The 20,677-nt window shown below is 43.3% G+C and overlaps 1 protein-coding gene across 7 annotated transcripts in view; it reads left to right on the forward strand.

Moving 5' to 3' along the window:
- The window catches only part of PKIG (cAMP-dependent protein kinase inhibitor gamma), a 94,940-nt gene that overhangs the window by 58,363 nt on the left and 15,900 nt on the right, over positions 1–20,677 (forward strand). For 2 of the 7 annotated variants that reach the window (XM_077873295.1, XM_077873288.1), the window contains exon 2: positions 12,583–12,652. The gene's annotated coding sequence lies outside the window, so the exon portion shown is untranslated. Of the gene's footprint in view, positions 1–2,241; positions 2,435–7,293; positions 7,369–12,582; positions 12,653–15,782; positions 15,909–18,564; positions 18,629–20,677 lie in introns of those variants that run through there. The other 5 variants (XM_077873293.1, XM_077873291.1, XM_077873294.1 and 2 more) reach the window with 5 other exon arrangements.

Consider the following 20,677-nt stretch of genomic DNA (forward strand, 5'->3'; position numbering starts at 1 on the left):
GCTAACTGCTGTTCTCTATGACTTAACAGGCTGGAGTTCTTTTCATTCCACCGCAGCCCCACACCAACTTGTGGGAAAGCCTTCAGATTGGCAAACTCCCTCCTAACATATAGTCTGTTTGCTTGGTCCTTCATGATTACAGCATCAAAGATTTTGAGAATTAAAATTTTTGTTGGGGATTCCACCGCTCAGTGGTTTAGCGCCTGCCTTCAGCCCAGGGTGTGATCTTGGAGTCCCGGGATTGAGTCCCGCGTCGGGCTCCCTGCATGGAGCCTGCTTCTCCCTCTGCCTGTGTCTCTGCTTCTCTATATATATATCTCTCGTGAATAAATAAATAAAATCTTTTAAAAAATAAATAAAATAAAATTTTTGTTAAGTCACAAACTCCCACAGCCTTACCCCCATCTATAAATAGCTTCTTCTTTCCCAAGAGTTCCAATCCCAACTTCCCATCCAAGTAGGTTTAAGACAAATCAAATCTGCCCTTTGGAGGGAGGGGCGACTAATGCCCAGACTTCTTCAAGTCATATGGTGTTTTGGTAGCAATGCAAGTAAGTACCCCCTCTTACCTAGTGGCCTCTAGTGTTTCCTTTAGGCAATAGATTGACTACCTCAGTTCTCCACTGACCTGGCTGAACCCACCCCTTCCCCATTTGTTTGAATAAGTTTAGCTCATTTTTCTAAATAGAAATGATCCCAATTAGAAATAAGGGCCATACTCAGAGAAGTAACCATTTTGAGAAGTATCATTGGCATGTGTGTGGCACGTGTGCTGGCCGAAGGAGTTAAATACTCAGTTTCTAGGTCTGGGCCTTTAATCTTGAGCTTTGTTACCTTGGGCATATTACTTGACTTCTCTGTGTTTCATTTTCCTATCTAGGAAAAGCAGATTAAATAATTCAGCCCCTGGGTACTAATTCTCCTAAAACAAGAATCAGATGAGATTATATATGAAAACAAAGCTACCATCTATCAACACTTAGTATGTGCAGATACGTTCAGTTCCCTTGCATGTTTTCTTCAATTCTTACAGTCCTAAAAGGGAGTTCCTATTACCCTATTTTATAGTTTAAAAAAAATTCAGAGAAGTTAAGTCAAACAGGACTCAGATCCATATCTCTGGTTCCCAAATTGATGCCTATAAGCAATATACATGTAACACTGCTTCCCTCTGTACAAGAAGTACAGAGGTTTCTGTTTGTATTCCCCTGGAAGCCTGTACAAATGCAAGAGATTATTATGGTCTCTTCTAATCATTGCCGTTCCATTTTAATCCCTAAGGACAGTTCTCATGCTCCTTTATCTTATCTGGTAGTTTATGCTGCCTCTTTCCATGTCTCCCAGGGCTTGTGCAGTGAATTCTCTGGGGTTTTCTCCTAGAGAAACAGTTCAGCTCCACCGCAAAGGGGGTTGAGGAGCCAGGCCAAACCTGGCATCATGGGCATTGGCCTCTGACCTGTCACAGGTTCATCCCTCCCTCAAGTGTAGTCAGCCAGCTTGTAGTAAAATTTTTTATGTTGCATTTGTTGGTAAGCTCCTTAGTCATTGAATTTCAGAAGTGGGAGACCCCAAAACCATCATTTTATAGATGGGGAAACTGAGGTCCAGGGAGAGAGGTGACTTGCTTGAGGTCATTCATTCAGTTAGGAGTGCAATTGAGACCAGAACCTGAGTTCTCCAGGCAATAGACCAGCGCTCCTTCTGAGCCTTGCACTTGGATATGTGTCATCTCCCCTATGTGAGGGACAAACCTAACACTGTGCCCAGCATGCACCTAGGAAACTTGGTGGAGAAATTGAACAACTTGGAAAATTGAGCAGAAGGAAATGAGGGTGAAGTGGAGTGGGGATGCAGATCTCCACCCTAATGAGGGTATTACACACCAAAGAAGTGAATTAAAACCCAGCAAAGCAAACTAGATCGCCCTCCATCAGCAGTGACTACAAGGCAAAGGGACTTAGGCCAGGAGCCCTGGCCCAGTGAGTGGATAGGAAGCCTTTTGTCACTAAGGCTGCGCTGTTGAAAATTGAAGGAAGGATGTTAGGCAAATGTGACGGCCTGGGATGCAGTTACAGCCCCCTGGCTCATTGTCCAGAGGAAATGGATCTCCCCCGTTGACAGAGAGGTGGAAACTGAGCAAGGGAGTTGAGTGGTTGACATCATCAGGCTGAGCATTGGGTTACAACAAATGGGGACTTACTTGGCCGGAGACGTGGGAAACACCCACTAAAACCTCGAAGTGCATTTCATTTAGAGACGCGGAGAGACACGGAGAGTGAGAGAGGGAAGAAAGAATCCAGACTGCACTGCCCTGCCGACTTGGGCTGCTAATCTCTAACCCTTAAAAGGGGAGGCATTTTGAATCCTGGTTTCTTAAATTCTCCCTTCGCTTGTGACTGAGGAGCCCTGGACTTTGGAGAAACTCTTTGGTCCTGTAAGTAGAACTTTATTCTCACCGCCACCTCCACCCCCAGGGAGAACAGGGCTTGGAGGCAGAGCTCTCTGGAGAGCTTGGCTTGCTTTACAGCCTGTTGGTCACAAGGTGTCTATTTTTATATTATGATATATTATTGCTCTGAAAATTATGGCTTTGTCTGAAATTGCCTGGGGCAAGAGTCTGAACTCAAGTTTCACAGATGGGCTCCATTCAATCGCTGTTTGACTTTTTTTTACCCAGAGAACGCTGACAGATTGGCTAAAGCTTTAAAAGCAGCTCCTTGCATCAAGATAGGTGAAGAATTAAGTCCTTCCTTAGACACTGGGATTTGTAAAACTTTTAGTTTTTTCTCTGATTACGAAGGTGCTACAAACAATTTTAAACGCTCTAGAGAAAAATGTCTCTGGAAGTGACAATTCCCTGTAATCTTCCCCTCCCAAATACAAGATTCGTATTCTAAATGTAAGATACAGGAGTGATCGGGTTTCTGAAGTTAACTTGTCACATGAGCCCCACTGCCACAGCAGCTGCGCGGACTCCCAAGATGGAAAGAAGTGTTGGAAGGCTTTAACTTTGGCTTTGTGGTCTTTTTATTGCTTCCTTTTTAAAATTTGCCATTGATGTCTAGAAAGTAAACAGAACAAACGTGAGTAAGCACTTCAGCATTTTATTTTTTGGGGTCTGTGTTCAGGATTTTCAACCAGGTGAGCCATTCTATGCAGAGGCCTTGTTGGTCCAGGCCCCTCACTGGTGGGCGCCGGAGCTGACCACCTGAGCTGATAGTTCTCTGGTGGTTGGAGGTACATGTCCTGCAGCTGCTGCGTGCGACCCACCTCCCCTGCTAGCTGGTAGAGATAGATGGGAAATCACCGTTAAAGGGGAAAGCCTTCAGCTTTAAGAACCAAGGGGCCACCCACACAGGCTTTGTGGCCCTGAGCAAGTGTTCTACACTCCCTGGGCCCTGGTTTCCTCTTTTCTACCTAAATGAGGGGACAAAACTAGATGATAGCTATATTTTGGAATTCAGCTTGAAATGAACCATCCATATCTCTTGCTTTGAGGAGAATCTTTAGGGCTTGAGGAGCAAACTACCCTTTGTTTTCAGTATGCCAGAGTGGGTAAAAACTAGCACCTATAAGGACAATTAAAAGAGGACATAAATTAAAACAGGCAACAGTAAGTTACTTTCTGAGTTTTTATAGTTTTGTAAATTTGTTGTTCCTGAAGAAAGAAAATGTCAGTGTGATGTGTTTGCATGTGTGCACTCTCACACACAATAGGGAGGGAGGAGAAATAACAACACTATTGAGTGTCTCTTAGGTGCTCAGCCTTTTGCATAACCTGAGGTGGTCAGTGTCATCATTCCCTAACTCCACTGATTGAGGATTAACCTCCAGGGTATGTTCTCAGATTATCCTGAACGCCTTCCTTGTGTTCACCTGAACCGTGCTTACATAGTTACAGGACTTCCTTCCATTCACCCCATTCATCCTCTCTCCTAACCACAGGTTCGCTCTCCTGAGTCTGTCTCTTCCATTGCCATAATCCTGTTACCTGGTAGAAAGCCTGGCACACAGGTCCAGAGGAGGCCTAGCATATTCCATCTTATGGAGAGCCTGCCATCCTAGTCCCTAGCCTGGCTAAAAAGAGGGAGAAAAGGAAGGAAAATCTCTCTGCTGCTCTTCCACCGAGACATGGCCTCTGCTGCTTCAGGACACCATGGCTGGAGCCAAAGGGCAAAGAAAAGCCAATGATGTTGTCAAATCTTGGATTTTAGAGTTGCCAGGGTTCTAGATGTTGGCAGTTTAAGGGACTTTTATCTTTAAGGCTATTAGAGGCTCCAGCCTTCAGGAAGATACAGTATTTAAAAACTGCTTGAATTGAGGTGCCTAAGTGACTCAGTCGGTTAAGTGTCTGCTTTCAGCCCAGGTCATGATCCTAGAGTCCTGAGATCAGGCCCAAAGTTGGGCTCCCTGCTCAGCCAGGAGTTTGCTTCTCTCTCTGTCCCTTACCCCTCTCATGCTCTCTCTCACCCTCTCTCATAAATAAATAAAATCTTTTAAAAATAAAATAATTTTTTAAAACTGCTTGAATTAAGATCATGGTTACTAGGAGGGTTCTCAAAGCCCCTTTGCATATCTGAGAGTTTTGGTCTTCACCAGCATCTCAACCCTTTGAAAGTGGACCATTGTTGCCATGGAATCACCCATGGTCATGGGCAGTGGGCTTCCGCCTCCTCCTCCACCTCTGCCTCTGCCTCTGTCTCTGTCTCTGCCTCAGCCCCAGCCCAGCTACTCAAGATCTCTACACTTTGGCTAATTAAAAAAATGATTCCAGGGGTACCTGGTTGGCTCAGTTGGTTAAATATCCGACCCTTGACCCTTGATTTCAACTCCGGTCTTATTTTTTTATTTTGTTTTTATTTATTTTTAATTTTTTTGGAGATTGTATTTATTCATGAGAGACACAGAGAGGGGCAGAGACTCAGGCAGAGGGAAAAGCAGGCTCCCTGAGGGGAGCCCAATGCAGGACTTGATCCCAGGATCCCGAGTTCATGACCCGAGCCAAAGGCAGATGCTCAACCACTGAGCCACCAGGGTGTCCCTTTATTGCTTTTTAAAAATATTTTATTTTTATCTATTTGAGAGAGAGTGCATGAGCGGTGGAGGGGCAGAGAGAAAGGGAGAAGCAGACTCCCTGCTGAGCCGGGAGCCCAACATGGGCCTCTCCCCCAGGACCCTGAGCTGAAGGCAGACTCTTGACTGACTGAACCACCCATGTGCCCCTCGGCTCAGGTCTTGATCTCAGGGTCATGAGTTCAAGCCCTGTGTTGGGTTCCACACTATGCATGGCACCTACTTAAAAAAAGGGTGGTCCCTCTTCCAAAGATGGTGGTGAGGAGTTGATACTCTGGAATGACAGTACCTGCCTTTGATTTTTATTTTTGTATGAATTTGAATGTCTTTAGCAGGTGTGTTCTCCAGTTCATTACTATATATGCCATTTGCTTGCTGGTCTGTCACCATCTCTAGTCTCTCCCCTGCCCCTTGGCCCCTATGGGCATTTACGTTTGCGCCCCTAGGCTGGTGGATGTCTGTAATCCCTGTCACTCAGACTATCTAGAGTTCAGTGAGAAGCTGGGGAGAGTAGCAGTAAGAGCTCTGCCCTCACCACCTCCTAGGGGAGACATCTTGAACAGATTACCTTGTAGAGCCTGTTTCTCTAAGTAAGGGCTTGCAGTTATACCTACCTCCATGGGTACTATGAGGATGAAACAAAGCTCATAGCACATTAGTTGACACAAAAATACATGCTTGGATTAGCTACTTTATGGTTTCCAGAAGGAGAATGTTAGCCAGTGTATACAGGCCCTGGTCCCCTTGGTCATAGCATGGCATTTATATGAGGGACATGAGGTCATCTCTGAACTGATAACTGTCGAAATCCCTTGGAGCTGCTATGCTGGCTCTTTCAGCCAAGCCTTAGCACTGTTTCCTATCACTCAGTCAGGTGCTAAGACCAAAAACAAAAGTGGATGCTCTTCTGCATCCAGACCAGAGGATGCTGGCCCGGCCACTTAAGGAAGAAACTGGTGGCAGGTGTTATTTTCTGTGTGACAAGAAGCTGAGTTCACCCAATTAACTCTGCTGAGTGTTTTCACAAGGGGCCAGAAGTGATTCCTAAGTGGAGAGAGATGTGGAAAATCTAAAGTTCTTGGAAACAAGTCATTAATCACAACTCAAGGCTGAGCTCACTACCTCCTGGAAATCTCTCAGAAATGCTTTGTGAAAACTGTGAGCACTACTCCTTCAAAGAGTGGTTCCTTTGGAAGCTGCAAGTCAGCTGCAATGCTGAATGATTCTGAACTGCAGATGAAAATGCATTCGCTCTTACTTGAGGAGGCCAGCGTTTCCTAACTTTATTTTAAAGAAGTCTCTTTAATCTTCCAAGAAATTATTATTCTTCAACTTGGCTTTTCCAAAATGAATAATGACCTTCAGGACACTACAGAAATAAAGTATTGGTAGCTGATGTGTTCTTATCACGTCCCAGGGACCTAGGTCAGTCATTATGTTTAGTACGTTATAAATGTGGTCTCTGCCTTTCAGTAAATTACACTGAAGACAGACTAATACTGAGCACAAGGGTGGAGGAACAGGGCCATGAGGAGACAGCCTGTGGCCTTGTGAAGTTCTTGGTGCATCAGGAAAGACAGGATGGTGAATGTAAATGAACAGTTGCAGTGGATTGGCTTCTAGTGGGTGGGGGTCCTGGTCTTGAGCTGGTTGTTTATTCCCACACTTCCCCTCCATTTCCTGATTCTCAGAGCTTTGCCAGAGTTTGCATTAGGGAGAAACGAGAGCTGCGCCCTGCTAAAGCTTTCACTCCTGGCACCTTCCCATCCAAGGCTTCAGATGAAAGGCAGAAACTCTCCCTCACTCATTGCAGGGGCTCCACCGTGGAGGACTCTGAATCTGCAATCCCAGGTTTAGTAAGGAGAAATAAGGATGGGTAATTCTTCAGTCTAAGATCACTACTGGATTTTCTGTTGGCTTGTTTTTATGACATTTATTATGGTGGGTTTTTTTTCCAGATTACAAAATTAGAACATGTTCATGGAAGGAAAGCTAGATAGTACAGAAAAACACTTAAACCATCACCCAGTGGTTTCACATCTCCAATTTTTTAATAAGCCATGTCTAGGTCAGAGGTGAACTTTGTTGGATCTCTTACACACATTCCACTTGGGTATCAGAAAGTTTCTGCCAGTGTAAGAAACTCCCATTTAGCAGTACAGGCTTGTCCTGTCCTCCACTCCTCTATCTTCTCACCCATATACTACCACTGCTTTTCAGGTTTCACTTCTGATTCTCTGGGCAGAGTCTTCGCCTGTCTCAGAAGTGCTCATGCCTTATGCTGCAGTCCCCCAGGTAGGAGAAATCATTGTCTATAGTTGGTGAGAGGTTGGAGCCTTCCTTTGTACTTTCCTGTGCGTGTACAAGAATCCATCCACTGTGCAGAAGAACCCTTGTGTTTAGGCATTATGCAAGGCGCTATGGGGAATACCAAGATAAATTAGATTTCTAAGTAGCTTGTAGTCTGATAGGGGAAAAAAGACTCAGATAACTCTCACACATGTCATTATGTGCCCCAAGAGAGGGACGGTGCCATGGAAAGCTTGAGAAAGAGGAACAGTTCAATACAGTTTTCATGTTTTCAGATAATACTCATTGAGCCCCTAATTATCTGCCAGGCACTAGGCAAGGTGATAGGTAGACAGTATTTCATAAAACAGGCATGATCCTTCTGCACATGGTCCTTCATGGCCACAGATGAATGGTGGTGTTATAAAGTGAATACACAGGAATGTGGTCAGGGCAGGCTTGCTTGAAGAGGCAGTGGTTAAACTGAGGTGAGGTGTCCATTAGGCCAAGAGCTAAGGCAGGAGGTGGGGAAGTAGGGCGTTGTGGGAAGGTATAATCCAGGTAGGGGACAGTTACATGTGTGCAAGAGCCCATGGCAGGAAAGCATATGCAATATCAGAGAGAATAAAGGGAAGCCAGTGTGGCCAAAGCATAGAGGAAAAGGAAACTGAGAAAGAGGTGGAGATTAGGGTTCAGAGAATTAGTCAGGGGCTGCCTGATGATGATGATGATGATGGTGGTGGTGGTAGTGATGAGTCAGTAAGGCCTTTGTGGGTGGTGGTTGCTGTGTGGGGGATGGGTTGAAGGGAAGTCACAGTAGTCATGGGGAGTGAGGATTGGCATTGGGTAGGACCATTGGGAGCCAGGGGTGGGTGGGATGGATGGAAGAGGTAGATGGATTTGAAACTATTAAAGGTAGAAATTTAGTGGCTTCTAGTCTGTGCCAGACCCAGGGCTAGACCCTGAGAGCATAGAGATGAAAGAGATACATCCTCTGTCCCCTGGGCTTTAGAGGTCTAATGGCATTGAAGGTTGGGTACAATGTGGGTGGGCAGACACAGGAATATGGGATTTCCTTTCTATATTTAGCAGCTCTATTCCAGTATATGAACAAAGTTTCTCTCTGAGGTGGCGTAGGATATTACTCCAAGACTATAATTTTTTTCCTAAGGTACAGGAAAAACTGTTAGTCCCAAGAGCCTGCTTTTATTCATCGGCTTGTCTGTAATTCCCCCTCCTCCCTGTGATTTCATACCTGAGCTCCCTACTGGACTTGGATTTGGAGACTCAAATTTGAGTTGCAGCTCTATTTCCAACTTGCCATGTGACTTAGAAAGATTCTTAACTTCTCTGAGTCATTTTCACCTGTAAGTGGGAATGATACTCATCTGATACCCGGTCATTGTGAAGGTGAAACGAGAAAGGTACTTTAAAGTGCTCTGTAGGGATCCCTGGGTGGCGCAGCGGTTTGGTGCCTGCCTTTGGCCCAGGGCGCGATCCTGGAGACCCGGGATCGAATCCCACATCAGGCTCCCAGTGCATGGAGCCTGCTTCTCCCTCTGCCTGTTGTGTCTCTGCCTCTCTCTCTCTCTGTATGACTATCATAAATAAATAAAAAAATGTTTAAAAAAAAAATAAAGTGCTCTGTAAACAATAAAGTGTTGTAGAAATGTGAGGTATCATTATTATTTCAAGGCAAAATTTATTGTCAGTGAAATAAAATAACAGTTAAAAACAAAGCACTTCACCAGGGAAGGCCAGAATGTACCTTGCACGTAACTGAAATGCAGATTCGGTATAGTCGCTGTTCTTCAGGAGCTTGTTGGGAACACTGTTCCTCATCTCTTCTAGTTCATCTGCTGGGATAAACCCTTTCCTCTCCTCCTTCCATCAGAATGGTTTGCAAAGCCATTTCACTTCTTTGGATTCCAGAACCCATTTGATGTAGAAGCCAAAGCATCTGCTTGGAGACCAAGAGAGCCTGTGAGCAGAGATGAGGGATTTACAGGGCTTTGGTTCCCAGCAGCCAGTTCACTCCCAGGAGTGTATTTAATTGGTTTGGGGGAGGAAAGCAGTCAAAGGCACTGAGCCATGGAAAACAGTCAACAGCACAGAACAAGCCGACACACCACCTAAACGGGGCAATTTCAAGCCAAAGGTTTAGGCTTTCTTTTGGGGTTTAATAAGGAAAATACTATTTTTTCTTAGAAAATATTTTGCCCCTTCTTAAATAAAAGGCATAAATGCTTAGGAATTAAAAAACCTTTTTTTCCCCTCTATGAAGCTTTTTTTTTTTTTTTTTAATTGTTTTCCAGCTATTAAGATGTTCTATTTCGGACAAAAAAGAAAGTGACAGTAAATGAAGTTAACTATATGTAAAGATAATACACGTAGTGTATAACATGCTTATCAGCATTTTTCTCTGCTCTCATATGCTTGTCATTGTTTTTATTTTCATTAATTTTCCCAAAAATAATACATGTGCTCCTTGTAACTAAAGAATTTGAAGATGTTATAAAGAAAAAGTTATAGTTTCTCCCTTCCCCCTGCTTCCCATTTCCGTCCTTCTGAAATGAGTTTGGTGCATATCCTTTCACACCTTTCTCCCGTCTTCTGTTGAAATGAATGTAGGGTTGGGTAGATGTGTGGTTATTTGTTTTGTCAGAAGTGGGATCATACTTTTATTTTGCACTTTATTTTTCCCACTAAACAATATGTCCTGGGTAGGTATAAATCTAATGCATCCTTTTAAGTAGCTTCAGGGCTTTTAGACCTAGGGGTCCACAATATATTCAGCATTTCTCCTTTGATAGATTTTCAATCTGTTATGTTTTGTTTTCACTAGAAATATTGTTGCATTAAATATCTTTATATATATATCCTCTGCTGGTGCTTTTATTTTAATTGAAGTATAGCTGACACATAATTTTACATTAGTTTCAGATGTGTGACATAGTGATTAGACAAGTCATAGGTGATGCTGTGTCACTATAGCCATAGCCGCCATCTGTCACCATACAACACTATTATAATACCATTGACTATACTGGCGCTTTTATCTCTATAGGTTACATTTTCAAAAACAATATCGTAATTTAATAATAATGTACATGTTGTATATGTATTTGACATTTTAATAGAGTATCATCCAACTTTATAAAGAATTTAGTAAATTACATCCTTCCCAGAAATATGAGTACTTCCATTTCCCTACATCCTTGCCAATATTATTTTTTTCATCCTTGCCAATATTAGATAGTCTTTCCTTTTTTCCCTCCTACCATCTGTCCCTCTGCTCCCCCTTCCCCTCCTCCCTCCATCCCTTCCTCTGTCTGTACTGTTTTTTTCTGTGACCAAGCTGATGTCAGAAAATGGTGTCTTGCCTTGTATTTTCTTTACTATTAGTGAGATTGAACATTGTTTCATGTTAGTTGGCCATTTTATTTTCCTCTTCTGTACATTTCCTTCACCTTTTTTTCTTAGGAATTGTTTACTTTTTTCTCAAGTTACAGGAGCTCTTTTTATATTTATGTATTAAGGATTCTATATGTATTGCAAAAATTTTTTCTAATCTATTATTTGTTTACGAAACTTTTTCTATTTTTTTCTTCACAGTGTCTGGATTTTTTGCCTTGTTTAGTAATAATTTCCCCACCTCAGAGTTATATAAATATTTTTCCTAAACGTTCTTCCAATTCTTTTATGGTTTTAATTATTTAATCCTGAACCTTTAATCCCTTTGGAATTATGTTTAACGTAGCAAAGAGGTAGTGGTGAAGCTTTGTTCAAGATATGTCAGCACTATTTCTTAAATAAGCCGTCTTTTCTGTTTTGCATTGAAATTCCATCTTTGTGATAAATAAGTTCCTTTCTTGTATCCATTTCTGAACTTGCTGCTTTAGTCCACAGACCTATTTGTGTATCCCTGCGTTACAACCATATCTTTTTCTTCAGTCTTTATAAAGTAAATTTGTATTATCTCTTAAGACAGATCCTTTGTTTACATTTAAAAAATAATTTCCTTTCTTATTTCTTGGCTAAATTTTGGAGAGTTTATTATTCCATATGAACTTTAAAGTAATTTTACTTTAAAACCCCCCAAAAACTTTATATTCTTATTAAAGTTTAATTAAAACTAAGTAGTAATTTGGAGATGATTAATGTTTTTGGATAATTAGACCTCTCTACCCAGGAACATGCTAACTGCTTTGAAACTTAAATGTTCTATTTCTATGTTTTGTCATTTTACCTGAAAAGTTTTTAATATGCATCATGGATATATTGTCTCAATTAAACAGTATTTCTGTTTCTCCTGAAGTTTTTGTTCTGATCTCTCTTCCGTCCTTGATGCTCTTATTGTCAAATATGTTATCATCAAATTTGTGTTTATGTCCCCACTTAGCTTTATTTCACTCAGTGTTTTAGATTTACCAACACGCTGTACTTACTAATTTTGCTCACTGTTGATTCCAAAAATCTCACTTTCTGTGTTTGGTTTCCCTTCTGTTGGAGAACATTCTTGGAGTCTGAAGGGCAAACTTGCTCAGTCTTTGTCTGAAAATGTCTTTTGCACTCACTCTTGATATTTTAGAATTCTAGATAGGCAGCATGTATAATGATTGTGAAAGTTATGTGTGCCTCTTACAAAGTTTTTAACCAAAACAAAAATTATTCATGGAAAAAGTAAAAGTCTTTCACTCCTTTTCCCATAGTTCCTGAGTCCCAGAGAGACTGTTTATGGTTTGCTGCTGTGTAGATATAAAAAACTGTGTATTGTATACAAATGTTATAGTTTTCTAAGCATAAACAATCATGTTCATATTTTTTATTAAATATGATGACATATACAGTTTGTAGTTCTTTTTTAACAGAGCATGTATATTTTTCCTTGTCAGTTCAACGAAATCTGTCTCATTCTTTGTAATGGCCGCCTACTTTCTTGCTGTATTAATACACTGTAACTTAATTCTTCCTCTTAACATTTAACTTGTTTCCTATTTTCTTTGCTGTTACACAGTATATGTTACTGAGCATCCTTTTACTTGTGGGAACATACCTATAGCATAAACTCCTAGATATTTGACCCAAAGGATGTGTACTTTTAACATGTTACTAGATGTTAACTAGTAGTAGCTTAACTTGTCTTCCCAAAAGATTGTTTTAGTTTATAGCCATAGAGTGTGTCTGGCTCTAATTTTTGTTTTTCTTCTGGTCCCTTAGAATTTCCACACTGATTAGTCAACAGTGGAAAATCTGAAGAGATGCAAGTAGGAAAAAGAAACTAAACCAGGTGGGTAGTCACAGTGCTCATACCACTGTACTGTAGTATCCCAAATGTTTGTCTAAATACCTTTATTTCTATTTGAACAAATAGATTCCAAGTGAAATTAGAAAGGAATTTTGGTCCCATGAAGAAAAAAGCAGGATGGCCCTTTATGGAAGTTCTACAATAACACACTGCAGTTTACAGACCATTTTTTAAATAGCATCAGAAAAACAGTTTGCTTCTAGTGGCTCCAAAGAGAATGAGTTTCTCTAACCATCTACTTATGCTGATGGAATCATACACGGGAGTTATTAGCAGATTTGGGCATGATGCCAACTTTCCTGTCCACCAATTGTTGCAAAGCTATTTTCATAAAGTCTAAGGCACATTATGGGAATTTTAATACTGTGATAGAGGAGCAAAAGCAAGAAAAAACCAGCCTGGAGAAACAAGCACAGCCCACTAGTCTGATGCAGAGAGCTGGTGCAGGTCCCTTCTAGTCGGAAGAGAATTGTAGTTCATGAAATACGAATGGCCTGCTTGGAAGTATGGGTACTCTGGGCCTGTGTTCACACTGAAGCATTTCTGGCATCATTTAATCATTTTTAACTGCCTCTGATCCATTGTTCAGTCCCCTCCCTTCCCCACAACCTGCCCACCATCTTTCAGCTGTGTCTCCCTGCAGTTAGAGCAGAATCTCCAGCCTTTATTTCTCTGTCCAAGACCTAGTAGTCCCAGGAGCTTGGGGGATTTCCACCTCCTTTGAATTCCTTCTCTTTGTCTAGCCTGCCTCTAGCTCCTAAAATTCCTTTTTGTTGGTGGCAGATTGAAAGTCTAGTCTATCTGGCAGCTGCCCTAGGGCTGGGGCTCCCCAGCTGTTTATCAGCAAGGCTTTTGTCCTGTTCTTACTGACTGTCCCTGGGAATCCCCTGGATGCAGTTATTTGCAGTGACTAAGATGCAACAATCAGCTCCCAGGACTGTTTATCTGGCTAAGGCCAGTTCGGAAGGGCATGCCTCTAGAAGGCCTCTGTTGCAGTTGCTGTGGGAGTACTGGGGCTCACAGCCACAGAATCTTGAGGATGCCAGGGTTATAGGAAGTCTGGAGCTGCAGTTTTGTTTTTTGTTTTTAAAGATTTCATTTATTCATGAGAGACATAGAAAGAGGCAGAGACCAGGGACCCCGATGAGAATTTGATCCCAGGACCCTGTGATCTGAGCTGAAGGCAGATGCTCAACCACTGAGCCACCCAGGCTCCCCTAGAGCTACAATTTTCAACCAGGGGTTTATGGTTAGTTTCTGGGATTCAGGATTCCTCTGTACTCATGGGTACAGTATTTACAAATATACTTTTCTGGGCCAAATGTCCATAGCTTTGCTCAGATTCTCAAAGGAATCTGTGACCTCTGAATTTTAGAAACCATTAGTCTAGAGAAAGCCTACTGTATCCCCCTGGGCACTAGCCTCCCAGATGCCAGGATCTTTTTTTTTTTTTTTTAAGATTTTATTTATTAATGAGAGACAGAGAGAGAGAGAGAGAGAGAGAGAGAGGCAGAGACACAGGCAGAGGGAGAAGCAGGCTCCACGCAGGGAGCCCGACGTAGGACTTCATCCCGGATCTCCAGGATCACACCCTGGGCTGAAGGTGGTGCTAAACCGCTGAGCCACCCGGGCTGCCCAGATGCCAGGATCTTGAGAAACCTTACCAGGTCTCTGGTATTTCTGTTTAAGGGTGAACTGGGACAAATTACCTAGTGTCACTGAAGCTGAAAGCCTTCCCATGGGATGTCCCAAAGTCCAATCCTGAAATTATACTCCCAGTGCCTGTTTCATCTTATTGAAAACATAAGGTATATTGAATACTCTAGGTGGTTTTTCTGGTTTCTAAGCCCATAGCTCAGAAGGGTCCTTTTAGGGCAGCTGTACTAACAGTGGTGAGAATAGTGTTGATGACTGAAATTCAGTCTGGCTTTCCATTGCCAGAAACAGCAATAAATGCTTTATCCACATCATCTTTAACTCACACAACCCTCCAGTGAGGTAAGTACTGCTGTTTTACAAATGGAGAAACAGAGGCACAGAGAGATCTAGTAATTCACCAGAGATCACATAAGTCAGTAAGTGATACATGACCCATGCACGTGAGCTTAACCACCAAGCTTTATGATGAAAGTAAAGTGCCTTGGCAGAAAAACTAAAGTAAACAGAAAATAAAGATGGTCTGGACGCCTGGGTGGCTAAGTGGTTGAGCGTCTGCCTTTGGCTCAGGTCATGATCCTGGGGTCCTGGGATCAAGCCCCTCATCAGGCTCTTCGCAGGGAGCCTGCTTTTCCCTCTGTCTATGTCTCTGCATCTCTCTCTGTGTCTCTCATGAATAAATAAAATCTTTTAAAAAAAGAAAAGAAAAAATATGGGGCCATTTAGTGTAGATCAAACTGTCCTGTATATGGTAATAGAGCATTGCTGTATTATAGCAGATACACAGCTATGATCTCCAATCATTTAGAAAAGGTTGGTAACACATTAATGCATTATATGAGAAAAATTTTCTGTTATAATTCAGATAAGGGCTTTTTTATAGCTTTATTGAGATATAATTCATATACCGTACAATTCACTCATTTAAAGTGTACACGTCAGTGGCCTTCAGTGTATTTATGAAGTTGTTAGTCTATCACCATAATTAGTTTTAGAACATTTTCATTACCCATCACCTTCCCAACCCCATCCCTCCCCAGTCCTAGGCAACGCCACTATTCAACTTTCTGTCTCCAGACGAGGTTTTGATACTTACAAGAGTAACAGTGTGGGAATCTTGGTGATCTGGAGTGAGTCATTCCCTGAAGGATAATTAGACAAATGAAATTTGACTCCAACGTATTTTATAAATGGCTTAATGGCTAAGAAGCTACAAGCGTGTCTTTGATATGCCCAAATTTGGGGTTGACGTAGGCAAGAAACAAGTTTTTTCTGAGTCATTTCCACTTGTCAACATTCCCTGTCAAGTAGGCTCTTCTTGGTGAGCAGCTGTAAAACAATGGCTTCATGGGGCCACTCTTCCCCACTGGCATCAGAATCAGAGGCAATTCAGCACAGGATCTTTTTTTCTGTCATCCGAATCCCTGATGTGGTTTCTCTCTTTGCCTTACTATAGTTGTCATTGTGAAGGCTGCTCATGTAGATGCCTCTCACTCTTTGAAATTCAGGAGACAGCATGCACAGGATCCTGCCAGGCCCTCGGAGGACACCCAGCTGCATGGCTCTCTCCAGCTTTTTCATGGTAGCGACTCCATTGTATTCTTTCCTGACTCATTCGTTTATTCATTCTTTCTTTGAGAAAACCTTTAGTAGGCACTGTGCAGCAGGCTCGTGGTAGGTGCTCAGGAAATCTGGGCTCTGAAAGGCTCCTCCTCCCCCTTGTTAGAGCGGGGGCCTTGTTTCACCCAGGTGGGGACAGCCGTTTATGTAGAGAGAAGCCAGAGGGACAGGGAGTTTGATAACAGAACAGTTCGGTGATGGGGATGAGACAGATGCGCTCTCAGCCACATCAGGACAAAGCCCCCATCACTGGCAGGCAGCATCCCAAAGAATGTGCACTGAATTAGGAGTGAGGAAGAATGGGTTCAATCCCGATTTGCTGACTAACCGGATGGGGGCCTTAGGTGGCTCTGTGAGTCCTGGTCTCCATTGTGAGGGTTAGATAACCCTCAGGCAGTGCCTCTGAGGTACTTTCAGGACCGTTGCTGGGAAGAGTATGCACTTAGTAAGTATTGAATGAATGACGGAAGGAATGAGGGAACGTTCTGTGATTCTCAGTGCTAGAAGAGAACTTGAGCAGGTCAGGTGGCTAGGTAGACACAAATGTAAATGAAGACAAAGGAGACCCTTCCTTTCCTCTTCTTGGCAGCCCACTCCTGCCACTGCCGCAGCCTCATCTATTCTGGGGGGATGGGGGCTCTCACGTCCTCTGCTTCCCTGAGGCCTAGGAGCCAACCAGTCCTGGGTGAGAATGCAGTCTCCAGTACATCCCAGTATATTTATTTATTTATTTATTTTCATCCCAGTATATTTAAAAGGGATCTAGTTATACAGGGCTACCATGAAGGAACTAAGAGGATGTATGGAAAGCACCTGTTACCGTGTCCTGATGCACAGTATATACACCCCATATGTAAGAGCTATTTTAATTTTATTCTTATCGTTGTTATTTGGTCAGGAGCCAGGGCCAGATTGTTATTTCAATCACTGGCTTGACAGTGTAGATTTTCTTAAGTTTCTATTTTGTTTACCAAAACATTCATGACTATATTTATTGAGCCTCTTCCATATATCAGGAGCTATGCTGTGTGCTGGTGATACAGTGACAAACATGGAAAGTCAGGGTACTTGTCCTCTTGGAACCAATTGGGAAGACAGATAGTGAACAGGTATATCAACACTTGCATCATGAAAAAATATAAAGAGCTTTTATCTTTTCTGCTGGGTCAGGGAGGAGGTTGCTCTGGCTGAAGGGTATCTGTCCTGAGCCACTAGGAGTTACACAGGACACTTGGGCTGGGGGCCGGCCATCTCACGAAGACTCCATTCCTGGAAGTGGAGGGTGGAGGGCTGCAATACTGAATCCAGGGACTGGGAATCTGTGCAGACTGCTATTGTGGGCCGAGGACACAGGGGAATCCATACTCCCTGCCTTATTTTTCCAGGTTCCAAGGGAGGCCATTTAGTTAGTATTTATACCTATGTTGTGTCTTGCGGATTCTGATCTGTATTTCTATCCAGACAGAGGCAGGAAGAATAGAATGAGAACTTTGTTTCTCTTTCAGCTTAAGACAAGAGGCTCCAAGTCCTGCTGGCACTACCTTCAGGCATACAGTGTCTGTGTTCTGTGAGCCCTGCGTGATGAGGTGGCTTCACTCACCCGAAGCTTCCCTCACCCCACACTAGCCAGAAAGCTCTGAAAATTGGTATGGAAGGGAACTATTAAAGCATCCAATTGGAAATGCCTGTGAAAGAGTAAAATCAAAATCACAGCGCAATCCAGAGGCACCTTTGTCCTCCAGGACCCCAGAAGGGGTCAGCCACCCTCAGGGTTCCTGCACTCCAGCTTTGTGACCTCCTGCCAATCTTTCTGCACACCAGGCAAGCCCCCACCTCTTGCATCTCCTCCCTCTGCCTGGCACAGTTTCCCCAGGTATTTGCCTGCTTCCCTCCCTGCCTTCGGCTCTCTGCACCAGGGTCCCACCTATCAGAGGCTCCCTATCCACTCTGTAGAAAAATCCCATACCTCTTGCCCTGTTTGGTTTTCTCCTTAGTACTTTTGCCACCTGCTGTTTATTCTGTTTGCTCGTTAGTATGAGTTGCTCCACTAGAATGTCAGCTTCATGAGAGCAGAGTCTGTTTTGTTCACAGCCAAATCCCCAGTGCCCAGTGAGGGATAGATAAAAAGGAAGGAGGGCGAGTAACTTCCTTAAAATTAGTGACTGTGTATAAATGACTGAGCTTCCCCTGAGCCCCCCACTCTGCCTTACACATCTTTTCATTACAGATCTTAACTACCAAGTTCTTTAAAGATTCTGAAAAATTTTAAAGGTTTGTATACAGAAATAATCCCTAAACTCTGTTCTGTCCCCTCACCTGTGTGGGCTCTGACACCCTCCTGGCAGTAGCAGAAGCCCATGCCCTGTGTCCCCATGTGGCACTACTAGAATCCCTGTGATAGGCAAGGGGTGCAGCTTGAAACCCTCTCCAAGCGATCCTGGTAATTGTGCTATATGCCCCCCACACTGTTTATAAGTATCGAGGTGTGAGTCGATCTCCCCAACTAGGCCATGAACTCCCCTCAAGAGCAGTGATGTTGTACTGTTCTTGCATTCATGGCGTCTAGTCCCAAGCCTAGTATACACTGAATAACAAGTAAAATTTTGTTGAACCAACAGATGGATACGTTAATATTATAGAAATCATATCTTGCTGCTTTTCATCCTCCACAGTGGATTTAAGGTATGTTTTTTATAGACTTCTGGAGGGGGGCACGTAGGTGGCTCAGTGGTTGAGATCTGCCTTCGGCTCAGGTCATGATCCCAGGGTCCAGGGATCGAGTCCCACATCAGGTTCACCGCAGGGAGCCTGCCTCTCCCTCTGTGTCTCTGCTTCTCTCTGTATGTCTCTCATGAATGAATGAATGAATGAATGAATGAATGAATGAATAAATAATTTATTTTATTTTATTTTTATTTTTTTTAAAAAGACACCTGGAGAGGGACCCCAGAGCTGGAAGTAGCATGCTAGGGACCACTCTGGCTATCCATTGCTGAACAACACTGCAGCTCTAGTACTTAGTGGTTTCAAATAACAGTAATAATTTGATATCTCTCATGATTTCTGTGGGTCAGAAATTGGGGAAGTACTTGTGGCTTGGGTCTCTCATGCAAGAACAGCTAAGGGCCAGTGCATCTAGCAGCTGCCAGCTGCATCTTTCCACATGCCCTAGCAGGATTTCTCCATGTGGACACTTCTTTGGGCTGGTTTGAACTTCCTCAGACCGTGGCAGCCTCAGATTCCTTATGTGCAGCTCAAAGCTCCAAAGACAAAAGTGTCCCGAGAGAGCCAGGGGGAGGCTGTGTCTCCTCCCCTAACCCCATTTTGGTGGTCACACAGCATCACTCCTATTGCATCCATTAGTTAGGCCACATCATTCAAAGGATTCAAATTAAATTCCCCCTCTTGATAGGAGGAGCGTCAGAGTACTTACAGAAATGTGTCAGAATCACCACAAAGACCCCAGCTTACCCACTTCATTCTACATTTGAGACACCCAAGGTCTGAGGGGAGAAGAACCTTACCCAGAGGTACTTAGCAGAGCTGGAGCTCAGGCCAGCCTCTGGACCTTTGGCTGGCCTGCATGGAAGTGATAGTACTTTCTTTCCTGGCCTCCCTCCACAGTATGCTGGGGACTGCCAGTCTCTGGGTACTGTTTTAGCCAAGCCATCAGCAAGTTCAGATAGTGTAAACAGCAGAAGGCCTGGGGAGACCCAGTATGCCTGGTCCCCAAGTGGTAATCCAGCTGGACTTTCTGCCTCTTTCCAGAGACCTCTACAGAAGCACAGATGTTCATGGATTAAAGAGGTTGTATCATTGTCTCAATCCCCAGGCCCTACCCTCTTGCCCTGCCCCAGAGAGAGAGGTGGCTGCTGAGGGAATGCAAGTTTCAAAATTTACCCCAAATAATTATTTTTCCATTGCTGTGAAGCTAGATGACAAAAAATAGGATTTGGTGGCTGAATTCAGAGAATCAACCTAACATCACCAAAAAAGATTCTGAAGATTTTTACCTCCAGCTGAAAATTCTAAATAGAACTTCACTTAAGTGGGGGGAAAGTACATATAGGTATATGTTTTAGCCAGCGGTATAGAATATTTTCTTGGGACTTCATTTCTTTCTTGCTCTTCCCTCAGAAGTGCCTTACTGTGAGGTTGGAGACAGAGAGGAGAAAAGGGAATGGACAGCAGCATTTAGAAAACCCTTACTAAGTTCCAGGTAGATGCTGATTCATTTCTGTGCCTTCTAGCCGAATACCACAGGCTCAGTCCCACCCCACACTCGGTGGATATATCACTCTGGGGAAGCTACTTAACTTCTCTGCACTTCAGCTTTCACTTCCGTAGAACAGGACTAAGAACACTTTCCACCTCATAGAGCTGCTATAAAATTTAATGAGATAATGCCTATAAGATGCTTAGTGCACAGTCTGGCATGTAATAAGGGCTCTGTAAATGCTGGCTCTAATTATTCCCCACAACCACCTCTTGAGGCAGTTGTCATACCCACCCAGCAACCCCCATCTTCCAGAAGAGGAATCTGTGGTCAGGTGAGTCTCCCAGCTGTAGGGGCAGAAGCCAATGACTCTGTAGCCCCTGTCACATCCACCACACTACACAGGACTGCAGGTGGCTCAGCCAGAACTCCCTGACTTACAGAAGCGATGAGCCCTGGAGGCTGCTGTGCCCTGTAGGTCCCACTGGTCAGAGTCCCAGAGCAACAAAATTTGA

This window comes from Canis aureus, chromosome 26 (assembly GCF_053574225.1).
Source record: "Canis aureus isolate CA01 chromosome 26, VMU_Caureus_v.1.0, whole genome shotgun sequence".
In the NCBI taxonomy this organism is placed as follows: domain Eukaryota; kingdom Metazoa; phylum Chordata; class Mammalia; order Carnivora; family Canidae; genus Canis; species Canis aureus.